Here is a 27,884-nt window from a genome sequence, read left to right as displayed (position 1 = left end):
GATGAGGGAGAAAGGAAAATATTCATTAACAGGAAAGTTGGTTTAACACAGTTGGTATACAAGGCATGGTCAGAATATGGGTGACCTTTTCTCTCAGCTTAGTTAACAAATACAGGTTAAGAAAGTGCAGTTTTATGTGGAATGTTAACCATGATGCAGCTGTTATTCTTGACACAGTAGAGTTTGTCCAGGCACTATCACAAAGAATTGTTAAAAATCCCAGTGTGCTGCAGGATTTGAACTGAAAACTCTGATTTCCGGCCAGCTTTTCCATCATCACCTACTAAAGGTTCTGTCTTGTCACTGCAATGATTCTTAATTTCTTGCCTTTTCAAGCAACTAGTTCTGATTTATTCATCTCAGGTGTAGCTGACAGGTATAATTGACAGACATGATGAATTTATTACTTCTGCTCTCTGATCGTGTCAGAAGTGTACCATTGAGGGCAATTTTGCAGTCCTTAAAGTAATTCGATTATGCTCACTTGGGCAGTTGCTGAAGTTTGAAAGCTGCTGCAAAATATGTTTTCAAAGATTAGTTTCAACCACAAGTGAAAAGTACCGTTTGCAATTTGCAATGAGTCAGTAAGATAATTCCACTTTTTTCCATGACAAATCTGTTGTGACAGTGCCACAACATTTAAGTGTCGCCACGAAAGCTCTCCTGCAAACCTTGCAGAACTAGCACTTTTGAAAGGAGAGCAGGAGAGCTTCTGTAAAGTTTGGAAGGTAGGAGACGAGGTACTGGCGGAAGTAAAGCTGTGAGTACCGGGCGTGAGTCGTGCTTCGGTAGCTCAGATGGTAGAGCACTTGCCCGTGAAAGGCAAAGGTCCCGAGTTCGAGTCTCGGTCGGGCACACAGTTTTAATCTGCCAGGAAGTTTCATATCAGTGCACACTCCACTGCAGAGTGAAAATCTCATTCTGGAAATAAGTTGTTTGTTACTGTTCGTGTTCTGGATAAAGACATCCGCATGAAAGTGGACACTGGCTCTTCAGTAACTCTCATTAATTCTCGCACGTATTTGGGCTCCCCTCCTTTGTCTCCAGTTACGCGAAATCTGAGGACTTATAATAAACAGAAAATTTCTATCATGGGCCAGTTTGATGCTTCCACTGCCTACAAGTCTGTTGTTCGGCCCCTCACGTTTTATGTGGTGGATCATGCGGGCACTGAAAACCTGTTCGGTTATGATGCTTTCCAGTTGTTCGGGTTCTCCATTGATGATGATGTGCACCTCACATCTGAGAATATTCCGTATAAAGAGCTGGATGGATTGTGTTCTGAATTTTCGTCCGTGTTCTCTGCTGGTCTGGGTTGTGCCAAGGATTTTGAAGCCCACATTACTCTTAAACCTACGGCTCGCCCTAAGTTTTTCCGGGCACGCCCTATTCCGGTGGCGTTGCGTGCACCTGTCAAGGCTGAGATAGACAGGTTAACAGCTTCAGGGATTCTCCTTCCTGTTACCTCCAGCGAATGGGCATCGCCGATCGTGGTGGTTTCTAAACCAAACGAGAGTCTGCGATTGTGTGGTGATTTTAAAGCCACTGTCAACACTCAGAGCCTCATTGACACTTATCCTCTTCCCCGTCCTGAGGAGTTGTTTACCAAGCTCGCTGGGGGCCAGTTCTTTTCCAAACTTGACTTATCGGAGGCATACCATCAGTTGCCGTTGGATGCTACTTCCAAGGAATTTCTCGTTAACAACACTCCTTGTGGGTTGTATCAGTATCAGCAGTTACCATTTGGCGTCGCTACCGCACCGGCCATTCTTCAGCGGTTTTTGTAACAGCTCACGGCTTCCGTTCCCGGCTGCATAAACTATCTGAATGACATTGTTGTCACGGGTGCCTCCACTGAGGAGCACCTTCGTAATTTGCATTCACTGTTTCGGGTTTTGCATTCAGCTGGGTTGAGGTGCAATCTGGACAATTCATAGTTCTTCCAACCCTCCATTGTGTATCTTGGTTTCCACTTGTCCCGTGAGGGTATACGTCCTCTACGTCAGCACGTTGCGGCCATTAACGCTCTACCCCGGCCGTCTATGGTCAAAGAACTTCGGGCATTTCTAGGCAAGATTGCTTATTATTCCTTAGTGATTTTTCCACAGATGACGCTCTGCTGCAATTTCTGAGTTCTTATCGCTTCACACCTCTGGGTGATCGCAGCCCTGCTGAACTCTTGCATGGCCGCCAACCGCGCACTCTACTGCACCAGCTTCACCCTGTCAGGCCTTGTCCAGTGTCCCCTAGAGCGGGAAAATACTCGGTTGGCGCCGACGTGTGGGCACGAGGGTATGGATCTCGCCCTAAATGGATTCCAGGGGTGGTCAAGGCTCTTCGCGGCCACCGGCTTTGTGAAATACGTACGGACGACAGCACGGTTGTTCGCCATTACGACCAGATGCGCCCATGAGTGGTGGCCACGCCGGTGCCGGTGCCCCTTCCTTCGCCTCCAGCAGTCCGAGAAGCCAGTCCTGTCGCTGCTGCCGATCTACCGTACGTGTTGATGCAGCCGACGTCGCTACCGCTTCAGAGTATGCCGGAACCGGCCACAGTTGCGACGCCGCCTTCTCCGGGACCCATCTCGCTGGAGCACACTCCCAGGCCCATGACACCTATGGATGCTGCTCCGAAGTTTTCACCCATCATCTCATCCAGGAGGCACGTTCCACGCACGAGCTTCCATCCTGGACATTTTCGACCATACTCTTGTGTCTCTCCGTGGGATTTTCTCGGTGCCTCACACGAGGCCATGGATGTCTCCGCACTGTCCATGTCTCCAAGGGAGTGAGTGCTTTTTTTTTTTTTTTCCTTTTTTCCCATGGGGGGAAAAGTGTTGTGACAGTGCCACGACATTTAATAGTGCCGCCACGACAGTACGCGCAAACGGCGTTAGAGGCGCTCTGCAACTCGCCTGAGCGCGGGAGCGCCACCTAGCTACGAACGGCGCCGGCCGCATGTCACGGCACGGCAGTCGAATACGAGATACTGAGTTGTTATCATGTAATCAGCTATTGTTTCTAAGAGAGAGTGTTGAATATCCACGCGATTATTGGTGATTAAAGGTTATAACAAAATCTAATGCTGAAAATTTGTTGCCAGAGGTGAATGTTGTGGGATAATAATGTGCACGTACACAGATGCTGGTAGTATCACATACAGAAGGTATAAAAGGGTAGCACATTTACGCAACTGTCATTTGTACTTAGGTGATTTATGTGAATAGGTTTCTGGCATGATACGGCCACAGAACAGGAATTCACAGACTTAGAACGTGGAATGGTAGTTGGAGCTAGACGCATGGCATGATCCATTTATTTATTAGAGATTTCAGTATTCCGAGATCCACAGTGTCAAAGTGTGTGCTGAGAATACTACATTTCGGGCATTACCTCTCACCATAGACAATGCAGTAGCCGACAGCTTTTAGTTAGTGATCGATAGCAGTGGCGTAGATTGGTCAGTGCTAACAAACAACTCTGCATGAAATAACCACACAAATCAATGTGGGAGGTATGATGAACGTATCTGTTAGGCCGGTGCAGCAAATTTTGTTGTTATGGGCTATGACAACAGACTGACCAACATTAGTGCTTTTGCTAACAGAACGAAATTGCATGCAGCACCTCTCCTGGGCTTGTGATCATATTGGTTGGACTGGTCAGATGATTGCAGATTTCAGTTGGTAAGAGCTAATGGTAGAGTTCAAATGTGGTGCAGACCCAATGAAGCCATGGACCCAAGTGGCATCATGCCTCATTGTATCTCTAGAGGACTTCTAAACATGGACCCAAGTGACATTATGCCTTGTTATATCTGGAGAGAACTTCAAACTTCTTGTTGAGTCCATGGCACTTCAGATTGCTGCATTACAGCAGGCTGAAGGAGATCCGACACAATATTAGGATATATCTACATCTACATCTACACCTACACTTTAAAAACAACTGTGAGGTGCATGGCAGAGGGTAAGTGCCATTGTACCAGTTATTAGGGTTTCTTCCTGTTCATTCATGGAGTGAATAGGGGAAGAATCATTGTTTGAATGCCTATTTGCGTGCAGTAATTATTCTGATCTTATCCTCATGATCCTGATGTGAGCGATATGTGGGGGTTGTAGTATTTTCCTAGAGTAATCAATTAAAGCCAGTTCTTGGAACTTTATTAATAGATTTTCTTGGGATAGTTTACATGTATCTTCAAGAGTCTTCCAGTTCAGTTCCTTCAGTATCTCTGTTGTGACATTCTCCCATAGATTAAACAAACCTGTGACCATTCATGCTGCCCTTCTCTGTATATGTTCAATATCTCCTGTCAGTCATATTTGTACAGGTCCCACACACTTGAGCAATATTCTAGGATGGGTCACACGAGTGGTTTGTAAGCAATCTCCTTTGTAGACATATTGCACTTCCCAACTATTATACCAATAAACCGAAGTTTACACTTAAGTATTTGTACAATGTGGTCGATTCCAATAATGACTCGTTGGTATTATAGGATACTATGTTTTGTTTTGTGAAGTACACAATTTTCCATTTCAGAATATTTAAAGCAAATTGTCAGTCTTTGCACCACTTTAAAATCTTATCAAGATGTGACTCCATATTATGCAGCTTCTTTCAGGCAGTACTTCACTACAAAGAACTGCATTTGCAAAAAGTGTGAGGTTACGATTAATATTGTCTGTAAGGTTATTACTTTACAACATGGACAGCAAGGGTGCCAACACATTCCCTTGGGGCACAACTGAACATCTTGACATTTGTTGGGAATGCTGGAGGGCGGCATAGGTTATCGTCAATCAGAAAGATTCCCAGCAGTTATTTATAAAATGATATTTATTAAAATGAAGAAATACTCAACTTAAATGATGCTTCTTCTTGAGAAATGTCCAGCATAATTAGATGTTTAAATTGTTACAAGCCCTGTAAAATATTAAAGTCCTGTCACTGTGCCTCTGAGTACCGTATTTACTCGAATCTAAGCCGCACCCAAATCTAAGCTGCACCTGAAAAATGAGACTCGAAATCAAGGAAAAAAAAATTCCTGAATCTAAGCCACACCTGAAATTTGAGACTCGAAATTCAAGGAGAGAGAAAAGTTTTATGCCACATCTCCAAATCGAAACAAAGTTGGTCCATTGTAATATGAGACACAATTTAGGTTGAATGAATGACGATACAGCTACAGTAGTTTCGTTCGAGTCGTGAGCTTAGCAGTTAAGCTTTACCAGATAGCCATTGCTATGCGTCAGGCACTCCGTCCGTATTTATATGGGTTACCCTTCCTTTTTCACGTGCTTCGTCTGGTTTGAATTGATTGCTTATTTTTCTTTGATCTGTCAAGTGCTGTTTTCTTTGTTATAGGTGTTTATGTCATTCTAAGCTGAAAATGCATTACTGTTCTGAGTCGTACATTGTTTGTCGCATTCTGATAGTGCATGTTTACGGCCTGTCGCCGCTCGCGACATGGATTGCTTTTGTGCACGCTACCGCCGCTTACAATTGCTTTCTTTGATAATGATCAACAAGAACCAAATAACAGACTGTGTATGATAGAAGAGGCTCTGAACGAGAGTTTAACAAAAAATTTTCTCCGTTTGAAAATCTTTGCAGGCGCTCTTTAGTACATTACATTCTGCACAGAAATTAGTCATCTTAGATTTAAAAATCTAGCCAATTGCCGTGCTTCATTTCTGACTGTATCACTATTAGGCATAATAATAATATGAATATAAACATGACATGATATGTATATTCTGTTGTCTCACTCTAGTTTATTAGGCTGACAGGATTTAAATGAGATAGCAGCAAACATGAAACAATACATGGCAAAATGTTTATTTTCGTATTATTTATATGGTGAAGAGAATACTTCATATAAGTTCCTATTAGCAACCATCTTTTCTCACAGGCACGAAAAAATTCACAATGTAAAGTTGGCCATATTGACAAACACCCCAAACAGTCTCGCCGGTCGGATTTTCGTAGTACATTGAAATGCTGCTACATTCGAAGACGAACAATACGTAATTTGTTTTTACTTCGTTGGATAATGTATAAAAATGCAGTGGTCGAAACTCGGGCAGAGAAAAAAAGCTCGTCTTCCACCTTTTTTTTAAAAAAATTATTATTTTTTATTTCTATTTTTAATTTTTTTTAATTTGTTTACTGACACAGAGGTTTTGATGCCAGTATTTTATCTTTGTGCCTACAAAGCATGCCTGTGTAGCACTATATATATTTGACGGCAGAAGTTAGTTGTGGTGGCACCCACCAACATTTTTCAAACTTCCGCTTGCTTTGCACTCAATTCTAAACCGCAGGCAGTCTTTTGGATTACAAAAACCGGAAAAAAAGTGCGGCTTAGATTTGAGTAAATACGGTAATGACTACAAAGAATCCAGAGTTGGCCTACAGAGTCTAACTCTTGGAAATGACGGATGAACAATGCAGCTTTTAGACTTGGCAGTACATAACTCAGCGCATTGAACAAAACTGCCCGCCTTAGCTCAGGTGGGCCCATGGGTTGGCAGCTGCAACCCCTGGCAGACCTTGGTATAGTTTGTACTGTCAGGCCATACAGCTGCTGCACTACAAGTGTTTTGAGTGTGGCATATCAGTTGTGGTGTAGTACTCTCTGGAGATAAGTGTACTGTCACCACAGTGATGACTCTCCATCCAAGATAACATGCTGCATCCTCCCCACCAAAAAGTCCTCAATCCAGTCACAAATTTCACTTGATACCCATATGATTGGGCATTTGGCAACAAGTGTAGGTGTGGTACTGAGCAAATGCTTTCAGGAAACCAAGAAATTTACCTGACTACCTTGGTCCAAAGCTTTCGGTATGTCATATGAGAAAAGCGTGAGTTGGGTTTCGCAAGAGTGATGTTCTCATAATCCACACTGGGTGATATTCTGGAGATCATTCTGTTCAACATAACTCATTATGTTTGAGCTCAGAATATGCTCTAAGATTCTGCAACAAATTGATGAGAAGGATAGTGGACAGTAGTTTTGTGGATCACTTCTACTACCCTTTTTGTAGATGGGTGTGACTTGTGCTTTTTTCCAAGAACTAGGCATAGTTTTTTGTTCGAAAGATCCACAATAGATTATAGTTAAAAGTGGAACTCACTCAGCCACAGATGCAGTATAGAATCTATAGTGTTTCCATTGGACCTGGAGCTTTGTTCAATTTTAATGATTTCAGCTGTTTCTCAACACCACTGACACCAATAATTATTTCATTCATTTTTTTCGTGGTACGAGGATTACATTGGGGCAATTCTCCAGAATTTTTCTTTTTAAAGGAACATTTAAAAAACAAAGTTAAGCATTTCAGCCTTTGCTTTCTTACCCTCAGTTTTAACTGTCTCATTCGCTAGGGACTGGACACTAACTTTGGTGCCACTTACATCCTTTACATATGACCAGATTTCTTAGGGTTTTATGAAGTATCATTTGACAGTATTCTGCTACTGTAGTCAGTGAAGGCCTCACACACTGGTCTCCTGACAGCCAAGCACTTTTCATTCAGCATCTCTCTACCTCAAGCCTTACACTTTGTTGTACACCTTTCAAGCAGTAATCTTTGTTTCTGTAGAAGTTTCTTCATAGTGACTATATACTGTGGAAGGTCTGTTCCCTTATGAACTGTAGCACTGGCTACATATCTGTCCAGTGCATGGCCAACTTTTCTTTTAAATGTGAGCCAAAGTTCTTCATGCTCCTATTCTGTGCTGAAAGTTTCAAGTTCCTCATTGAGGTGTGACACTACTGATTTCTTATCTAGTTTACTGAAATATATATCTTTCTGCTTGTTTTATTTGTCTTTTGTACTTTGGCAGTCATTGTTGCCACAACCGCGTCATAGTCACTGGTGCCAGTTTCGATGTGGATATCCTCAAAGAGATAAAGTATATTTCTTGCCATTAGATCTAATATATTTTCATCAGGGGTGGGGTTCCTAGCCATGTGTTCCTGGCAGTTTTCACAGAAGGCAGTGAGTAATGTTTCGCAGGATGCCAGCACCAACAAAACTGCAATTCTCCCAATTAATTCTGGATGATTGAACCGGGTGTATATGTCCCAGGAAAACTGGGAAATCTAATCCAGGAACAATGTGGGAATTTTTTAGAACTCCAGGAATCTTTTGTTGTTTTTAGTTTTCAATTAAATTTTTGTAAGTTTGACTGGTAAGAACTGGTACTCATAAAGACTGTTCAGGGTTCCTGCATAATCGTAAATTCTAATGTAAATTTCTTACTCAACTTGAGCAAACTGAAACAAAAACAAAACTGCACAACCACACTTGCCGGGCAGGCATATCGTGTGCACAAATTGCATGCAATCCATCAGATTGCCAGGGATTTGCATGCAACCAGAAATCAGCAACCAGTTGCTAAAACATGCCCCGACATGTGCCACCTATCATGTGATTGGTCACATATGAAATGGAAGCCGGAGATGCCATTTATATTAAGAAGTAATACAAAATACATCCTTTGATTTTGCAGCGATTTGCAGCATTTGGAGCTTGTACTATAGAAGTAGCAGCAATGGGAAGTTCATAGTAATAGTCGCAATATAGTGGGCTCCATCTTATGATTTTTGTGTTATTAATTTTTTTAACTTCTAAAGAGAAATACATTCGTAATGTAATGTTAAGAGCACATTTTAATGTAAATGTTAAGAGCAAATCTATTGCATATTATTTTCAATTTCCTTGTCATTTTTATGTAATCTAATTCTCCTTCTTACAATTTATAACAAGAGTTGTAGTACTCGGTAGTGCTACTATTAACATTTGTGTAGAAACATTGAATAAATTGTGTAGTCCTGAAGATTGCAATTAAACAATATGACAAGTGAATAAAAAAAAAAGGAACTGAGCGCTAATAAACCTGAAACGAATTGTATTGGTTTGCAGGACCCATTTGCCGTCAGTGGAAAATGTAAGACATTTTGTAAAATGACCTACATTTCCCAAGAAAAGCATTTCAAAACAAGTTTAATAACTTGTAATTCTAGTCTGTTTTAAATTTATGTTTTGCAGTATCAGTGGGAATATGGAATCAACTGCAACTGCTGCTAAACATTGCAATTTATTTTCCACAGCAGAACTTGTCGACACAGTGACATTCATAATACTGATTGCAATTGCTTGGGAAATTGCTCATTTGTGGGCTGTTATGATGAGCGACAAATTGCAGGCAATATTTCATGTGATGGATCGCTGCAATCCATTGCTTGTCTGAGGGCCTCTTTACAGGTTGCAGGGAGACATTGTGAATGGTTTCATTTTATATTAAGTTATATTAAGTGTGAGAATGTGCGATGAATTTTTTTAAATTATGGAGTACTGGAATCTCATTTGGAGCTTAGCTGTGAGGATCAGCCTCTTAGAAAAATTTCAGGCCCAAAAGCCCAGACAGTTACGCTGTTACGTAAAATTTTACTGGCACATTTGTGTTCGATATATCTTAAAGAGTAATGCACACTAGAAAGGATCAAGTCTCAGGGTTACTTCTTCATATTTATTTTAATTCTTTCATAGATTATAAATTATGCAACAATGATGGCAAAAAGCATACCTAACTATTGTTCAAAAAGAAAAAAAGTGCCGAGCGAGTTCTTGAGCAATTTCTCGTGTAATTGGCATTTCTGTGGAAAAATAAGTGCTTGACTGAACATGTATTCAGCCAGGTAACCCACAAAATGCTTGGTGCATAGCAGTGAAGTTTATAATCGTGCTCGTAAGTTTAAACTGTCCCTTAGGATCCTGCTTTTTTTGATGACCAATATTATGTTAAAGCTCAGCTTTTCTTGTAGCTGTACTGTATGAATATTAATTTAAACCATTAACTTTCCTTATTTGTGTTTTCACGCTACTTAACAATGATGTTGCTATTGGCTGACTACATCAAGTATTCTATGCTCTAAATATCTGCTGTCATTGCCAGATGAGATGAGATCACCTGACCTGACATGACCTGACCTGTAATGGACTGACAAAAGCACATCACAATCTCAGTTTCAATGCTTCGGAAACTGCCATGCTGTATTTGGTGGAATTTGTGTTTATACTTCAGTAATACAAAAATATGCAGTATAAATGTTACCGCATGTCAAAGATCGTTACAAAACATGTTTTTTTTCTTTCTGAGTTTTGTTTCCTAAAGTGTCTGGAAGTTTTATCTGTTGCATAAAGCCTTCATTATTCAAAGGATTGGTTTTACAACTCCAAGGGAAAGTATACCTAAAATACTTAACACAGAAGAAATGTACTTAGATGTGTGAAAAAGCGAATTTTCAAGAGGAAAAAATTGTAACACATTGTTAAAGTCTCTACCAGTGATTACATTGTGATTGGGGAACATGCCTACAAGTGAACTGAGGCTTCCTGTTAAAGTTTTTGGTTACATCAGGAGATGAGCCCGGTGGGTGATAGAAGGATCTAATTATCATTTTATGCCCAACCCTATACTGACTTTTGTCCTAACAATCTCACATGCAGCTTCAGTTTCTATTTCAGTGGATCTGAGTTTCTTGTCTATTGCCACAAATACACCACTTCCATTTCTCATTAGCCTATCCTTTTGATATACATCCAAATTTTCCCCAAGAATCTCACTACCATCTATTTCAGGTTTCAACCAGCTTTCTGTACCTAGTATTATGTGAGCTTCACTATTTTCCATGAGTGCTTCTAACTCGTGGCACTTCATTGCAAAAGTTTCAGCAGTTGACTACTACGATTTTAATACTCTCACACGTAGGAGGCATATTTTTTTACCTTACACTTACACTTCTGTGTCACCTACAGCAGTTGTTATGAGGATTGGATGCTCCTGCAGTTGTGGGAGTTAAAATAGTCCCAAGGTATTCCTGCCTGTCGTAAGAGGCGACTAAAAGGAGTCTCACATGTTTCGGCCTTTATGTGATGGTCTCCTGTCGGGTTTGACCTCCATTTTTCCAAATTTTCCCAAAAAGCGAGCCAATTGGGGAAGGATGCCTTACATGGTGCATTGTGTCCATCATGCGCTGAGACCCCTTGCATCATTCGTTGACGTGGATCTGCACTTCTGCTCAGTCTCCAGCTGTTGGGCGAGGTCTCCCTCCTGAGTGAGTTTTCCTCCATCCATTGTGCAATATCTTTTTGTGCACTGACGATGACAATGGACCTGTTTCCTTGGTTGTACCTGATATCCAGCACGGCAGCCAGTCTGTTGTGGTGGGGCATCATGTACCCTGTGAGTTGTAGCCACTGGCCACACAGGGATTGCTCAGCTGATGCCTGCGCCGTTAACTCCCCACGTATGGCAAGGAGTAGATGCCTAGCACCCTGGGGCATCAGGACTCCTGGCAATGGCAATCCTGCCAGGTGGCCTTTGCTGTGGCTGCGTGGCGCCCATAAGGAGGGCCCCTGGTCAGAGTGGGTGGCATCAGGGCGGATGACACGAGATGAAGCGTGCCACATCATCACTTGGTGGTGATCACACACACCAGTAGTCTCTAAACATTCCAAGTGTCAGTACAACTCAAGGAAGTATGACCCTAAACATTCCCCTCCATGGCCACACCATGGGAGGAGCGCCAGGCTAAGGATGGCAGCAGACCTTTTCACCCCAGTACCTCATATGTACGAGAGCTGATGGGGCTCCTTTGTTTCAGTGAAGCCTCTGTTTTTTTCTTCAGCATTTAGAGGGCAAGTTTGGAGAGGTGGAGGGCTTGTCCAAAATGCAGTTAGGGTCAGTCTTGATAAAAAAAAAAAAGCATCCTCTGCCCAGTCATGGGCATTACTCGCTTGTGTCATGCTGGCGGTTGTTTCCGTTACCATCATGCCGTATAAGAGTTTAAATATGGTCCAGGGTATTATATTCCACAGGGACCTTCTTGTGCAGTCTGACGACGACAAGCTGCGTGCCAACTTAGAGCACCGAGGTGTTCATTTCGTGTGAAGCATCAATAGAGGTCCGAGGGATAATCAGGTTGCTACCAGTGCCTTCATCTTGGCCTTTGAGGGTGACACATTGCCCAAGAAAGTTAAAGTGATGGTCTACCACTGTGATGTCAAGCCATATACCCCTCCCCCAACGCAGTGCTTTTAAGTGCAGGAAGTTCAGCCATATGTCCCTCCCCCAATGCAGTGCTTTTAAGTGCAGGAAGTTCAGCCATATGTCGTTCTGCTATACTTCCAGTGTCACATGTCGAGATTGTGGATGGTCTTTGCATCCCAATATTCAGTGTGCCCTGCCTCCCATCTATGTCAGATGCGGAGTGCATCATTCTCCTTGCTCACCAGACTGCAGGACTTTTCAGCAAGAAAGGAAAATCATGGAATATAAGAACCTGGACTGACTGACCTACATTGAGGCTAAGAGGAAATTTCAGCATCTCCATCCTGCGGCTACGACCACCTCTTAACACCACCACTACAAGAACAGTTGTATTCCTATCAGTTCCACAAATTCCAGTTGGCTCTCAGAGCCGGAAGATTACATCTGCCCCCTTGATGGTGGGGGGCACTTCCCTCCCTTTTGCTCCCATGCCACATACCTTGGGAGCACTGCCCCCCAACCATCGGGGATGTCTGTCCCCACTTCTCAGCCGGAGAAGCAAGTTCACAATCATCCTCAGTCCCTGAGGCTGAATCAGTGAAGCCCTCCCAGCAAGAAAAACCCAAGGAGCAATGAGAGAAACCCAAAAAGAAGACACCCAAGACCAAGGGAATCGCGGTGGCACCCACACCACCGCTATCTACAAGCTCTGTGTCTGAGGATGGGGGTGGAGATTTTGGCGTCTGCTGAGGACCTAGATCTCGCCGGACCCTCAGACACTATGGATATAGACTGCTCAGGAAAAAAGTCGGTGGCAGCAGGTGACCCTGAGATGTAAACCGCCTCATTGAATATTCCATGCCTTCCCAGCCTCACGATCTTATTATCCTCTAGTGGAATTGCGGCGATTTTTTCCTCCACCTTTCTGAGCTACAGCAATTGTTAAGCTTTACACCTGCGTTCTGCGTTGCCCTCCAGAAAACCTGTTTCCCAGCATTGCGGACCCCTGCTCTTCGTGGCTGCAGGGGATATAGTGAATACAATAAATTGTCAGATGGAGTTTACGTCTGTATCTTGAACTCTGTATGTAGGGAGCCTGTGCCCCTTCAAACCCCTCTTGAAGCTGTGGTTGTCAGGATATGGTCGACGCAGGAAATAACTGTCTGCAATGTATATCTTCCTCCAGATTGTGCAGTACCCCTGAACGTATTGGCTCACTGATTGCTCAACTCCATAAAACTTTCATACTTTTGGAAGATTTTAAATCTCATAACCCCTTGTGGGGGGGGGCACCGTGCTTACTGGCCGAGGCAGAGATGTCGAAACTTTACTGTCTCAGTTCGACCTCTGCCTCTTAAATTCTGGGGCAGCCACATATTTCAGTGTGGCTCCTGGTAGTTACTCGGCCATTGATTTATCATTTTGCAGCCCAGGACTTCTCCCTCTATCCACTGGAGAGCACCTGACGACCTGTGTGGTAGTGACCAATTTCCCATCTTCCTGTCACTCCCCCGGCGTTATGCCTGCGGGTGCCTACCCAGATGGGCTTTCAACAAAGCAGACTGGGAAGCCTTCACCTCTGCTGCCACCGTTGAATCTCCCTCACATGGCGCCATCCATGTTGTGGTTGAGCACGTAACTACAACGATTGTTTCTGCAGTGAAAAATGCGATCCCTTGTTCTTTTGGGTGCCCCTGGATAAAGTTGGTGCCTTGGTGGTTGCGGGAAGTCGCTGAGGCAATTAAAGTGTGTCGGTGAGCTCTACAGCGACAAAAGCCTCACCCTTCCCTTGAGCGCCTAATAGCCTTTAAACGGCTCCGTGCCCGAGTTTGCCAGCTTATCAAAAGTCAGAAACAGGAGTGTTGGGAGAGGTATGTCTCGACCATTGGGTGCCATAGGTCACCTTACCGAGTCTGGATGAAGATCAGCTGTGTTTTTGGGTTCCAGACCCCAACAGGTGTCCCTGGCATTACCATCGATGGCATGTTATCTACCAATGCAAACACAATTGCCAAGCACTTTGCTGAGCACTGTGCTCGAGTATCTGCATTGGAGGATTACCTCCCAACTTTTTGCATTCCCAAACGGCAGATGGGAGGGAAAGTCCTCTAGTTCACTACACGCCTCAGTGAACTGTATAACACTCATTCACAGAATGGGAGCTCCTCAGTGACCTTGCTCTTTGCCCCGACCCAGCTCCTGAGTCAGATCAGATCTGCAGTCAGATGCTTAAACATTTCTCGTCTGAAAACAAGCGACATCTCCTCATCGTTCTTCAGCCGGATCTGGTGCAATGGTGTCTTTACATTGCAATGGCAGGAGAGCACCATCATACCGTTGCTAGAACCTGATAAAAATCTGCTTGATGTGGATAGCTATTGGCCCATCAGCCTCACCAACATTCTTTGTAAGCTGCTGGAACGTATGGTGTGTTGATGGTTGGGTTGGGTCCTGGAGTTATGTGGCCTACTGGCTTCATACCAGCGTGGTTTCCGCTAGAGTCACTCTATCACTGATAATCTTGTGTCCCTCGAGTCTGCCATCCAGGCAACCATTTCCTGACTCCCAACACCTTGTTGCCATATTTTTTTGATTTATGAAAAGCGCATGACATGACCTGCCGACATCATATCCTTGCCACATTATACGAGTGGGGTCTCCGAGGCCCACTCCCAATTTTTATCCAAAATTTCCTGTCACTCCGTACTTTCCATGTCCATGTTGGTGCCTCCCATAGTTGCCCCCATATCCAGGAGTGTGGGGACCCGCAGGGCTCTGTATTGAGTGTATCTGTATTTTTAGTGGCCATTAACTGTCTAACATTAGCTGTAGGGCCGTCCATCTCACCTTCTCTGTATGCAGACAGCTTCAGCATATCACACTGCTCCACCAGTACTGGTGTTGCTGAGTGGCACCTACAGAAAGCCATCGTGGCTCTAGCCCATGGTTTCCAGTTTTCGGCTGCAAAGACGTGTTTTATGCACTTCTGTTGGTGTCGAACCGTTCATCCGGAACCAGAACCTTACCTTAATGACGATCCACGCACTGTAGTGAAGACGTATCAATTCTTAGGACTGGTTTTTGACACTCAATTGACTTGGCTTCCTCACCTTTGTCAGCTTAACCGTAAGTGCTGGCAGCATCTAAATGCCCTCTGCTGCCTGAGCGACACCAACTGGGGTGCAGATCTCTCTACGCTGCTGCCAGCTCTACAGAGCCCTTGTTCAATCCCGCCTTGACTGTGGGAGTAGTTTATGGTTTGGCAGCGCCATCAGCATTGCATTTACTTGACTCAATGCACCACTGTGACATTTGACTAGCCACAGGAGCTTTTAGGACAAGTCCAGTGACCAGTGTCCTGGTGGAGGCTGGGGTCCCTCCATTGAAGTTTAGGCATGTGCAACTGCTCACCAGATACATAGCACACATTCTTAGTTCTTCTGCACACCTGAATCACCGTCTCCTTTTCCCACCCACAGTGGTTCATCTCCCGCATCAGCAGCCCAGGTCAGTGCTTACAATTGGAGTTTGCATCCGATCTCTTCCATCCGAATTGGAGTCCTTGCCTTTAGCACCTATACTTGAGGATCCATTCACATGCACCCAGGGCCCAGCTTCACCTGGACCTATGACATGGCCCTAAGGACTCAGTTAAACCCACAGCTCTCCGTTGCCATTTCCTGTCGACTCTTGACAAGTACCGAGGCCATGAAGTTGTTTACACTGACCGTTCAATGGCTGATGGTCACGTCGGCTTTGCATATGTCCAAGGAGGACATATTGAACAGCATTCCTTGCCTGATGGGTGCAGTGTTTTTACTGCAGAGTGGGCTATGTCTCGTGCTCTTGAGCACATCCGTTCATGCCCTGGGGAGTTGTTTCTGCTGTGTTCTGACTCCTTGAGTAGCCTACAAGCTATTGACCAGTGCTGCCCTCATCATCCTTTGGTAGTGACCATCCAGGAGTCCATCTATGCCCTGGAACAGGCCGCTCATTCAGTGTTGTTTGTCTGGACCCCAGGTCATGTGGGAATCCCAGGCAATGGACTTGCCAACAGGCTGGCCAAACAGGCTACGTGGAAACCGGTTCGGCTTCTCTGAACCTGACCTGCATTCTGTCTTACGCAGCAGGGTTTTTCGGCTTTGGGAGACAGAATGGCATAACAGTATGCACAACAAACTGTGTGTCATTAAGGAGACTACAAATGTGTGGAAGTACTCCATGCGGGCCTCTCGCAGGGAATCAGTTGTCCTCTGTCGGCTCCGCATTGGCCATACGTGGCTAAGGCATGGTTACGTCCTCCATTGCGAGGACCCACCTTGGTGTTGCTGTGGGTCACAAATGACGGTCGTCCATCTCTTGCTGGATTTCCCACTTTTACCTGCTGTGCAGCGGACTTTTAACTTTCCCAGCACCCTAGCTTCGGTGTTGGGCAACAACGCCTCAACAGCACCTTTAGTTTTACGTTTTATTCTTGAGGGTGGGTTTTATCATTTGATCTAAGTTATTGCATGTTGTCCTTTGTCCCCCTGTCTCCTCCACCCCTAGTGCTTTTAGGGTGGAGGTTTTCATGTGTTGCGGAGTGGCTGGCTTCTCCTTTTTATTCCCGTGGCCGGCTGGCCACTGTAATCCGCTTTCCTGTTTTACTCTCTTCTAACTGTTCCTTGTGTCTCTGTGTTGTTTTCTCGTCTTCTTTTGTTCTTTTTAGTGTTTGTTTCCTTTCCTTCGTTATAGTAGTTTTTCCTTTCTTTCCGTTTTGTGTTGTACATTTCATTTGTTTTATTCTCCCCCTTGTGGCATTGTTTTATTCGGAAGACAAGACCAATGGACAAGCAGTTTGGTCCCTTCACCCCTCTTTTACACCATCCAACCAGGATGGATGGAGAGTTGTCTAATCTAAAAAACCCTTGTTTTCATCTCATACATAGTGGTCTACCTGAGTGGCAGCCTCTGATGTGTAGTGCACACCTGATGCTTTTAGTGGGACCCTTCATTTCTCAGCCCTATAGTGCAAGTGCAGGAAGCTGCAGCCTTGCTTGTCACATGACCTTCAAAGTCTCTGGTTCAGTCCCTCCAGTCTACTCAGAAACAAAAGTCCATGATCAGTTCTGGTGACAATGCTGTAGGTTGTGAGCTTCGTTGAAACATTGTGCACAAGGCTAGTATTCTGAACCTTCTCTGCCAGTCACTGGAATGACCCAACTACGATCTAGGAGCCCAGATGACTGGCATCATTTGTTCTAACGTATACCACACTCTGCAGCTGGCTGCATCATGTTAGATGGCTGCATCCTTTTCTCACGATCAGTGGCTGCTGGAATAGCCTCTTCAACATCTACATCTACATCCATACTCCACAAACCACCTGACGGTGTTCTTCAATCCAGTCACACAATTGGTCTGATAGTCCATATGCTCTTACTTTGTTCATTAAACGACTGTGGGGAACTGTATCGAACGCCTTGTGGAAGTCAAGAAAACATCTACCTGGGAACCCGTGTCTGGCCCTCTGAGTCTCGTGGACAAATAGCGTGAGCTGGGTTTCACACGATCGTCTTTTCCGAAACCCATGCTGATTCCTACAGAGTAGATTTCTAGTCTCCAGAAAAGTCATTATACTCTAACATAATAAATGTTCCAAAATTCTACAACTGATTGACGTTAGAGATATAGATGTATAGTTCTGCACATCTGTTCGACGTCCCTTCTTGAAAACAGGGAAGACCTGTGCCCTTTTCCAATCCTTCAGAATGCTATGCTCTTCTAGAAACCTACGGTACACCACTGCAAGAAGGGGGCAAGTTTTTTTGCATAGTCTTGTGTAAAATCGAACTGGTATCCCATCAGGTCCAGCGGCCTTTTGCTCTTTTGAGCGATTTTAATTGTTTTTCTATCCCTCTGTCATCTATTTCGATATCTACTATTTTGTCATCTGTGCGACAATCTAGAGAAGGAACTACAGTGCAGTCTTCCTCTGTGAAACAGCTTTGGAAAAAGACATTTAGTATTTCGGCCTTTAGTCTGTCATCCTCTGCTGTACCATTTTGGTCACAGAGTGTCTGGACATTTTGTTTTGATCCACCTACCGCTTTGACATAAGACCAAAATTTCTTAGGATTTTCTGCCATGTTGAATGAGGGCCCGAGGCATACACACTGAGTGTATCTGGTATCCTTTCCTTCCCTTGCAGCCATTTCTCTAGGAGATACCATCAGTTACTGTAAGTTTGAGCTGCTGATGATTAATAGACCCCTACTGTTTTGCATTTGCCGCCTCTTGACAATGGACAGATCAGGTTACCCCAAAACAGAAGAAGTGAGTCGCACTGGCTCAGTTTCAGTTTCAGTGAAAGGCAGCACGTGAAACTTATTGGGCAGGGGATCGGTACAAAAGCCTGAGTCCTCCCTGGTCCCTGTCCATCCTATACAGGACACCTAGGTCTACCACTGACACGCCACTCACTGTCAAGTGGACAAGTAATGACAGATGTATTAGATCAGATGGTCAATTTTCGAATAACCGTGCTGGGAGGCGGCCAAACATCTAACACAAAGAGTATGAATCGACATGAAATTCACATAGTGATTGAGATATATATATTTGTGTGTCTATCGACCTGCCAGCGCTTTCGTTTGGTAAGTTACATCATCTTTGTTTTTAGACAGACACACACACAGATTTAAAAACAAAGATTCCAAGACTTACCAAGCGGGAAAGCGCCGGCAGTCAGGCACATGAACAAAACACACAAACACACACACAGAATTACTAGCTTTCGCAACCGATGGTTGCTTCTTCAGGAAGGAGAGAGAAAGACGAAAGGAAGTGGGTTTTAAGGGAGAGGGTAAGGAGTCATTCCAATCCCGGGAGCGGAAAGACTTCCCTTAGGGGGGAAAAAAAAAAGACAGGTGTACACTCGAACACGCACGCGCGCACACACACACACACACACACACACACACACACATCCATCCGCACATACACAGACACAATATATATATATATATATATGTGTGTGTGTGTGTGTGTGTGTGTGTGTGTGTGTGTGTGTGTGTGTGTGTGTGTGTCTAAAAACAAAGGTGATGTGACTTAACCAACAAAAGCACTGGCAGGTCGATAGACACACAAACAAACACAAACATACACACAAAATTCAAGCTTTCGCAACCAACAGTTGCTTCATCAGGAAAGAGGGAAAGATGAAAGGATGTGGGTTTTAAGGGATAGGGTAAGGAGTCATTTCAATCCTGGGAGCGGAAAGACTTACCTTAGGGGGAAAAAAGTACAAGTATACACTCGCACGCACGCACATATCCATCGGCACATACACAGACACAAGCACACATTTGTAAAGGCAAAGAGTTTGGGCAGAGATGTCAGTCGAGGCGGAAGTGCAGAGGCAAAGATGATGATGAAAGACAGGTGAGGTATGAGCGGCAGCAACTTGAAATTAGTGGAGGCTGAGGCCTGGCGGATAACGAGAAGAGAGGATATACTGAAGGGCAAGTTCCCATCTCTGGAGTTCTGACAGGTTGGTGTTAGTAGGAATTATCCAGATAACCCGGACGGTGTTACATTGTGCCAAGATGTGCTGGCCGTGCACCAAGTATGTTTAGCCACAGGGTGGTCCTCGTTACCAACAAACACTGTCTGCCTGTGTCCATTCATGCGAATGGACAGTTTGTTGCTGGTCATTCCCACATAGAAAGCTTCACAGTGTAGGCAGGTCAGTTGGTAAATCACGTGGGTGCTTTCACATGTGGCTCTGCCTTTGATCGTGTATATCTTCTGGGTTACAGGCCTGGAGTAGGTTTTGGTGGGAGGGTACATGGGACATGTTTTACACCTGGGGTGGTTGCAAGGGTAGGAGCCAGAGGGTAGGGAAGGTGGTTTGGGGATTTCATAGGGATGAACTAGGAGGTTACGAAGGTCAGGTGGACGGCGGAAAGACACTCTTGGTGGAGTGGGGAGGATTTCATGAAGGATGGATCTCATTTCAGGGCAGGATTTGAGGAAGTCGTATCCCTGCTGGAGAGCCACATTCAGAGTCTGATCCAGTCCCGGAAAGTATCCTGTCACAAGTGGGGCACTTTTGGGGTTCTTCTGTGGGAGGTTCTGAGTTTTAGGGGATGAGGAAGTGGCTCTGGTTATTTGCTTCTGTACCAGGTCAGGAGAGTAGTTGCGGGATGCGAAAGCTGTTTTCAGGTTGTTGGTGTAATGGTTCAAGGATTCCGGACTGGAGCAGATTCGTTTGCCATGAAGACCTAGGCTGTGGGGAAGGTACCGTTTGATATGGAATGGGTGGCAGCTGTCATAATGGAGGTACTGTTGCTTGTTGGTGGGTTTGATGTGGACGGATGTGTGAAGCTGGCCATTAGACAGATGGAGGTCAACGTCAAGGAAAGTGACATGGGATTTGGAGTAGGACCAGGTGAATCTGATGGAAGCAAAGGAGTTGAGGTTGGAGAGGAAATTCTGGAGTTCTTCTTCACTGTGAGTCCAGATCATGAAGATGTCATCAATAAATCTGTACCAAACTTTGGGTTGGCAGGCCTGGGTAACCAAGAAGGCTTCCTCTAAGCGACCCATGAATAGGTTGGCGTACGAGGGGGCCATCCTAGTACCCATGGCTGTTCCCTTTAATTGTTGGTATGTCTGGCCTTCAAAAGTGAAGAAGTTGTGGGTCAGGATGAAGCTGGCTAAGGGAATGAGGAAAGAGGTTTTAGGAAGGGTGGCAGTTGATCGGCATGAAAGGAAGTGCTCCATTGCAGCGAGGCCCTGGACGTGCGGAATATTTGTGTATAAGGAAGTGGCATCAATGGTTACAAGGATGGTTTCTGGGGGTAACTGATTGGGTAAGGATTCCAGGTGTTCGAGAAAGTGGTTGGTGTCTTTGATGAAGGATGGGAGACTGCATGTAAGGTGTTGATCTACGTAGGCAGAGATAATTTCTGTGTGGCCTTGGGAACCAGCTACAATGGGGCAGCCAGGATGATTGGGTTTGTGAATTTTAGTGAGAAGGTAGAAGACAGGGGTGCGGGGTGTCAGTGGGGTCAGGTGGTTGATGGAGTCAGGTGAAAGGTTTTGTAGGGGGGCTAAGATTCTGAGGATTCCTGGAAGCTTCGCCTGGACATCAGGAATGTGATTACCTTGGCAAATGGCCGACTGATGACCTTAGCTGTTTAGTCCCCCTTAAACATCCCAACAACCACCACCACCTTGGCAAATTTTGTATGTGATGTTGTCTGAAAGCTGACGCAGTCCCTCAGCCACATACTCCCGACGATCAAGTACCACGGTCGTGGAACCCTTGTCTGCAGGAAGAATGACAATGGATCGGTCAGCCTTCAGATCACAGATAGCCTGGGCTTCAGCAGTAGTGATGTTGGGAGTAGGATTAAGGTTTCTTAAGAGGGATTGAGAGGCAACCCTGGAAGTCAGAAATTCCTGGAAGGTTTGGAGAGGGTGATTTTGAGGAAGAAGAGGTGGGTCCCACTGTGACGGAGGATGGAACTTTTCCAGGCAGGGTTCAATTTGGATAGTGTCTTGGGGAGTTGGATCGTTAGGAGTAGGATTAGGATCATTTTTCTTCATGGCAAAGTGATATTTCCAGCAGAGACCATGAGTGTAGGACAGTAAATCTTTGACAAGGGCTGTTTGGTTGAATCTGGGAGTGGGGCTGAAGGTGAGGCCTTTGGATAGGACAGAGGTTTCAGATTGGGAGAGAGGTTTGGAGGAAAGGTTAACTTCTGAATTGGGGTGTTGTGGTTCCAGATTGTGTTCATTGGAATTTTGAGGTTTTGGAGGAAGTGGAGCTGGAAGTGGGAGATTGAGTAGATGGGAGAGACTGGGTTTGTGTGCAATGAGAGGAGGTTGAGGTTTGCTGGAAAGGTTGTGAAGGGTGAGTGAGTTGCCTTTCCAGAGGTGGGACACCAGGAGATTGGATAGTTTTTTGAGGTGGAGGGTGGCATGCTGTTCTAATTTGCGGTTGGCCTGCAGGAGGATGCTCTGAACAGCCGGTGTGGATGTGGGAGAGGAAAGATTGAGGACTTTTATTAAGGATAGGAGCTGACAGGTTTGTTCATTGGCTGAGTTGATGTGTAGTTGAAGGATTAGGTGGGTGAGGGCAATGGATTGTTCAGTTTGGAACTGGTATAGGGACTGATGGAAAGAAGGGTTGCAGCCAGAGATTGGAGGCCTTTGGGGGTAATACCAAATGTCAGACAAGCCTGAGAAAATAAAATATGAGAGCGTAATCTGGCTAGGGCGAAGGCATGTTTGCCGAGGGAATGTAAATAAAACTTAATGGGGTCGTTGTGGGTGTGTTGTGAGGGTGACATGGTATTAGTAGGTGGAAAGTGTAACATTAGAGGCTGAAATGAAAATGAAAATAAAAATATATGGGGAGAGATAAAGGTGAACTAGAAAGCAACTGGAGATCTGGTGTGAAAAAAGGCGAAAAAGTGTTGGTTAAAGCTAAGCTATGTTGATCCTGTGGTGAACTTAGTTTGGTAGACAATCTGGATACTTCCCACTAACACCAACCTGTCAGAACTTCGGAGATGGAAACTTGCCCTTCAGTATATCCTCTCTTCTAGTTATCCACCAGTCCTCAACCTCCGCTAATTTCAAGTTGCTGCTGCTCATACCTCACCTGTCTTTCAACAACATCTTTGCCTCTGTACTTCCGCCTCGACTGACGTCTCTGCCCAAACTCTTTGCCTTTACAAATGTCTGCTTGTGTCTGGGTATGTGCTGATTGATGTGTGTGTGTGTGTGTGTGTGTGTGTGTGTGTGTGTGTGTGTGTGTGTGTGTGTGTGTGTGTGTGTGTGTGTGTGTGTGGTGGGCGCGCGCGAGTGTGTATCTGTTCTTTTTTTCCCCCTAAGGTAAGTCTTTCCGCTCCCAGGATTGGAATGACTCCTTACCCTCTCCCTTAAAACCCACATCCTTTCGTCTTTCCCTCTCCTTCCCTCTTTCCTGATGAAGCAACCGTTGGTTGCGAAAGCTTGAATTTTGTGTGTTTGTTTGTGTGTCTATCGACCTGCCAGTGCTTTCGTTGGGTAAGTCACATCACCTTTGTTTTTAGACCCACTTTTCGCATGTGGAATGTTTCCCTGTATTATATATATAATCACTATGTAAATTTCATGTCGATTCATACTCCTTGTGTTATATGTTTGGCCGCCTCCCAGCACGGTTATTCGAAAATTGACCATCTGATCTAATACATCTGTCATTACTTGTCCACTTGACAGTGATGGTGGTAGACATAGGTGTCCTGTATAGGATGGACAGGGACCAGGGAGGACTCAGGCTTTTGTACCGATCCCCTGCCCAATAAGTTGCTGGCATGCCGTTTTCCATAACACGAGCAGGCGCGCGGCGCACTTCTTTGCACACCTGAAAAGAATAGGTTTCCTTATGTCAACAAGGTAAGTCAAGTACGATCAAAATCACAGCTTAATCTTAGTTTATTTAAACAAGGAGAAAAATAAACTTACATAATATAAGCTAAACTACTGTTTTATTAAATAATAATGACATAAATTTTCATTATAAATCTCTGTTGCCAAGGACAGGTGTTAAAGAGGCAATAATGACGCATTCGAAGCATTAAGCAGTGCAGTTGCATCAGATCTCAGTCAGCTGCTTATTGGATCACTAATTATCTCGTAGACAACTCGTAGACCCCAGTTACGAACTAGCAACACAGTCCCACGACTGTGTTGCTAGTTCGTAACTGGAGTCTCCCCCACAGTGTATCGCTGTGTTACCTGAAGCAGTACTGAAGGAATAGGCATAGGTTTTCAATTGTGAAACAAAAATGGAACCACACAAAATCATTTTATTTTTGGTTCTGCGCACTTTATACACAAGTGCACCCACTCGGGGGTTAATAGATGTCACTAGTAAGTTACGCTGACCTCATTAATGTACCTCAGATTATATGTGGTTGCTTATCACACAGTCCATCCCCTCAATCTTGATAATTAGCACATACACTCCTGGAAATGGAAAAAAGAACACATTGACACCAGTGTGTCAGACCCACTATACTTGCTCCGGACACTGCGAGAGGGCTGTACAAGCAATGATCACACGCACGGCACAGCGGACACACCAGGAACCGCGGTGTTGGCCGGCGAATGGCGCTAGCTGCGCAGCATTTGTGCACCGCCGCCGTCAGTGTCAACCAGTTTGCCACGGCATACGGAGCTCCATCGCAGTCTTTAACACTGTTAGCATGCCGAGACAGCGTGGATGTGAACCGTATGTGCAGTTGACGGACTTTGAGCGAGGGCGTATAGTGGGCATGCGGGAGGCCGGGTGGACGTATCGCCAAATTGCTCAACACGTGGGGCGTGAGGTCTCCACAGTACATCAATGTTGTCGCCAGTGGTTGGTGGAAGGTGCACGTGCCCGTCAACCTGGGACCGGACCGCAGCGACGCACAGATGCATGCCAAGACCGTAGGATCCTACGCAGTGCCGTAGGGGACCGCACCGCCACTTCCCAGCAAATTAGGGACACTACTGCTCCTGGGGTATCGGCGAGGACCATTCGCAACAGTCTCCATGAAGCTGGGCTATGGTACCGCACACCGTTAGGCCGTCTTCCGCTCATGCCCCAACATCGTGCAGCCCACCTCCAGTGGTGTCGTGACAGGCGTGAATGGAGGGACGAATGGAGACGTGTCGTCTTCAGCGATGAGAGTCGCTTCTGCCTTGGTGCCAATGATGGTCGCATGCGTGTTTGGTGCCGTGCAGGTGAGCGCCACAATCAGGACTGCATACGACCGAGGCACACAGGGCCAACACCCGGCATCATGGTGTGGGGAGCGATCTTCTACACTGGCCGTACACCTCTGGTGATCGTCGAGGGGACACTGAATAGTGCACAGTACATCCAAACCGTCATCGAACCCATCGTTCTACCATTCCTAGACCGGCAAGGGAACTTGCTGTTCCAACAGGATAATGCACGTCCGCATGTATCCCGTGCCACCCAACGTGCTCTAGAAGGTGTAAGTCAACTACCCTGGCCAGCAAGATCTCCGGATCTGTCCCCCATTGAGCATGTTTGGGACTGGATGAAGCGTCGTCTCACGCGGTCTGCACGTCCAGCACAAACGCTGGTCCAACTGAGGCGCCAGGTGGAAATGGCATGGCAAGCCGTTCCACAGGACTACATCCAGCATCTCTACGATTGTCTCCATGGGAGAATATCAGCCTGCATTGCTGCGAAAGGTGGATATACACTGTACTAGTGCCGACATTCTGCATGCTCTGTTGCCTGTGTCTATGTGCCTGTGGTTCTGTCAGTGTGATCATGTGATGTATCTGACCCCAGGAATGTGTCAATAAAGTTTCCCCTTCTTGGGACAATGATTTCACAGTGTTCTTGTTTCAATTTCCAGGAGTGTATATATTTTTTTAGATGTCTTGCAGGGTGGAAGAAATTACTGCCTCTTCTTAAGATTGCAGGCAAAAGTCATGCTTGTGAATGGATATCGGCATAATAAATAAAAATATTCTTGTGTATATGATAACTCTTAGTGTATATTATTTTCTTGCATTTTTATCACACGTAGCATTTACTACACACATAGCATTTGCTACACACATTGTTGTCACACGAGTAAAAATTACACGTCCTTTTTGTGTGAGATCTAAAACATTAGTGCTCTCAGGTGAAAATTAAACAAAACTTGTTAAAAAATTGAATATTTTCTGGATATTTCTCTTCTGTTATAAAGATAATTTTAAAAGCCTATTTTTGCCATCTTCTGTTGCAATGTACTTATTACTAGTGAGGAAAAGAAAAAAAATCATATGAATTAATAACAAGAGAAAAAGAAAAGAAAAAGAAGTTCAATATTGGGTGCTAGTTATTAAGGTATTACACACAGATCCTGTACTTCCTGCAGAGAAGACAGGATCCACAGGAAAGGATAGTATTTTGAGGTACCTCTGGTACTGGTATCACAGGAACATGACTCTTGGGAGCTCTTCCAACACGCCAGTTCGCAGCAGCTGCCAATCGTTTGACAGTAGGCAGGGTGATTTCCAGCTGTGTATGAATGTCATTCAATTCATCCTGTGTTCGAGAACAGCATTCGCGGTGGGACTGAGCTGAATTTTGGCTGGTGCAATGTATTACAGGCAGTGAACAAATAACTTTAAATTAAGCCCAGACTTTTGTCACCTCAGTGTACACCATATAGCTTGGATGCAAAATTAAGGGAAAATAGTGATAGTTAACAATTAGATGCATAAGAAGATTTTCTGCACCTGTTTAAGAATCTTTGGAGAAAAAAGTGATTTTATTTACAAAGAAAAATGAGCATCACAATAAAGGTGTTACAAACCATTTGCCCATTTTCGAAATTGCAATATCACGTCCATTAGTATTTAGTTGTTGCTATTATTTGCTCATTAATTTGGGATGTTTGTAGAATGAAAATGAATGTTTATCTGATTTTCTCATGAAATTAATAACTGCTATTCAGTTACAAGTATTAGGGTACAACAGAATATTGGCATGTCAAAAGGGACAATAACTTGTTCAGGATTTAGACAGTCTTGCTCTGCAGGGTGCAACACACACACACACACACACACACACACACACACACACACATACACACACACCACTAAATAACTTTCTGGAAAGATTAATAAGTTAGCTTCCAATTCTATGTGGCTGTCTGCTGTTCAGCAACACTTCTTGTGGCAGGCTGTGATACATCCTCTAACTCTGAGTTACTATCTGAACAAATGAGTGGACTTTAATATGAGGTGTGTCCACCCTTCGCCTTTGTCGTGGCTTGAAATCTGCTGATGACACTGTCAGTAAGATGTCTGTGGAGGAATGGCAGCCCATTCTTCCTCAGGAGTCAACACTAGTGAAGGTAGTGATGATGTATGCTGAGGTCTTTAATGAAGTTAGCGTTCTGACTCATCACAAGGTTTTTACTTAGATTCAGGTTGGGAGTCTGAGCAGTCCAGTCCATTTTTGGAATGTTATTGTCCATGAACCATAACCTCATAGAGGCTGTTGTATGACACTCTAATGATACAGAGTCATCTTCAAACTGTTCCTCTTCTACATACAGTACACATTCTCTAAAATGTGTTTATATCCTTCTGTGTTTTAGTATTTTCCAAAGCGGAATATGGTGATCATACCCTAACCCTGAGAAACACTCCTGTGCTGTAACTCCATCTCCTCCATAATTCACTGATGGCACTACACATAATGGCAGGAAGTGTTCTCCAGACATTCATCAATCCTAAATTCTTTCATGGGATTGCCACAGGATATAGTGTGTTTCATCATTCCAAGTCACTCATTTCCGTCATTCACCACCCAGTGGCTTCGCTCTTTACATAAATTCAAGTGCCACTTAGCAAGGATTACAGAAATGTGTGTCTTATGGGGACCTTTATGACCATTGTAACCCATTCTTTTTAGCCCTCTAAGCACAATCCTTGTGCTAGCTGGAGTAATGGTAGCATTTTGGAACTAATGAGTGATACCTGAGTTGATGCAATTTTTCTATAACTACCTTCTGCAATACTTGAAAGTCTCTGTCCTTTTGTACATGAGGTCTACCTGGTGTTAATTTAGCTGTGATTGTTCCTTTGTGTTTCCATTTTGCAACCTCATCACCAACAGTTGACTGGGCAGCTTTACAAATATTGAAATAGATTTGTTATTCAGGTGGCATCCAATTGGGAATACACATTCAACGTCACTGAGCTCTCTGGACCATTCCATTCTCCTGTCAATTCTTCTCAATGGGCATCACAATA

The 27,884-nt window shown here is 44.5% G+C and overlaps 1 protein-coding gene across 4 annotated transcripts in view; it reads left to right on the top strand.

Moving 5' to 3' along the window:
• Positions 1-27,884, top strand: part of LOC126266741 (histone-lysine N-methyltransferase 2D) — a 129,536-nt gene that overhangs the window by 95,284 nt on the left and 6,368 nt on the right. The gene's annotated exons all lie outside the window — the stretch shown is intronic.

This window comes from Schistocerca gregaria, chromosome 4 (genome assembly GCF_023897955.1).
Source record: "Schistocerca gregaria isolate iqSchGreg1 chromosome 4, iqSchGreg1.2, whole genome shotgun sequence".
NCBI lineage: Eukaryota > Metazoa > Arthropoda > Insecta > Orthoptera > Acrididae > Schistocerca > Schistocerca gregaria.
This window is presented reverse-complemented; position numbering and strand designations above follow the sequence as displayed.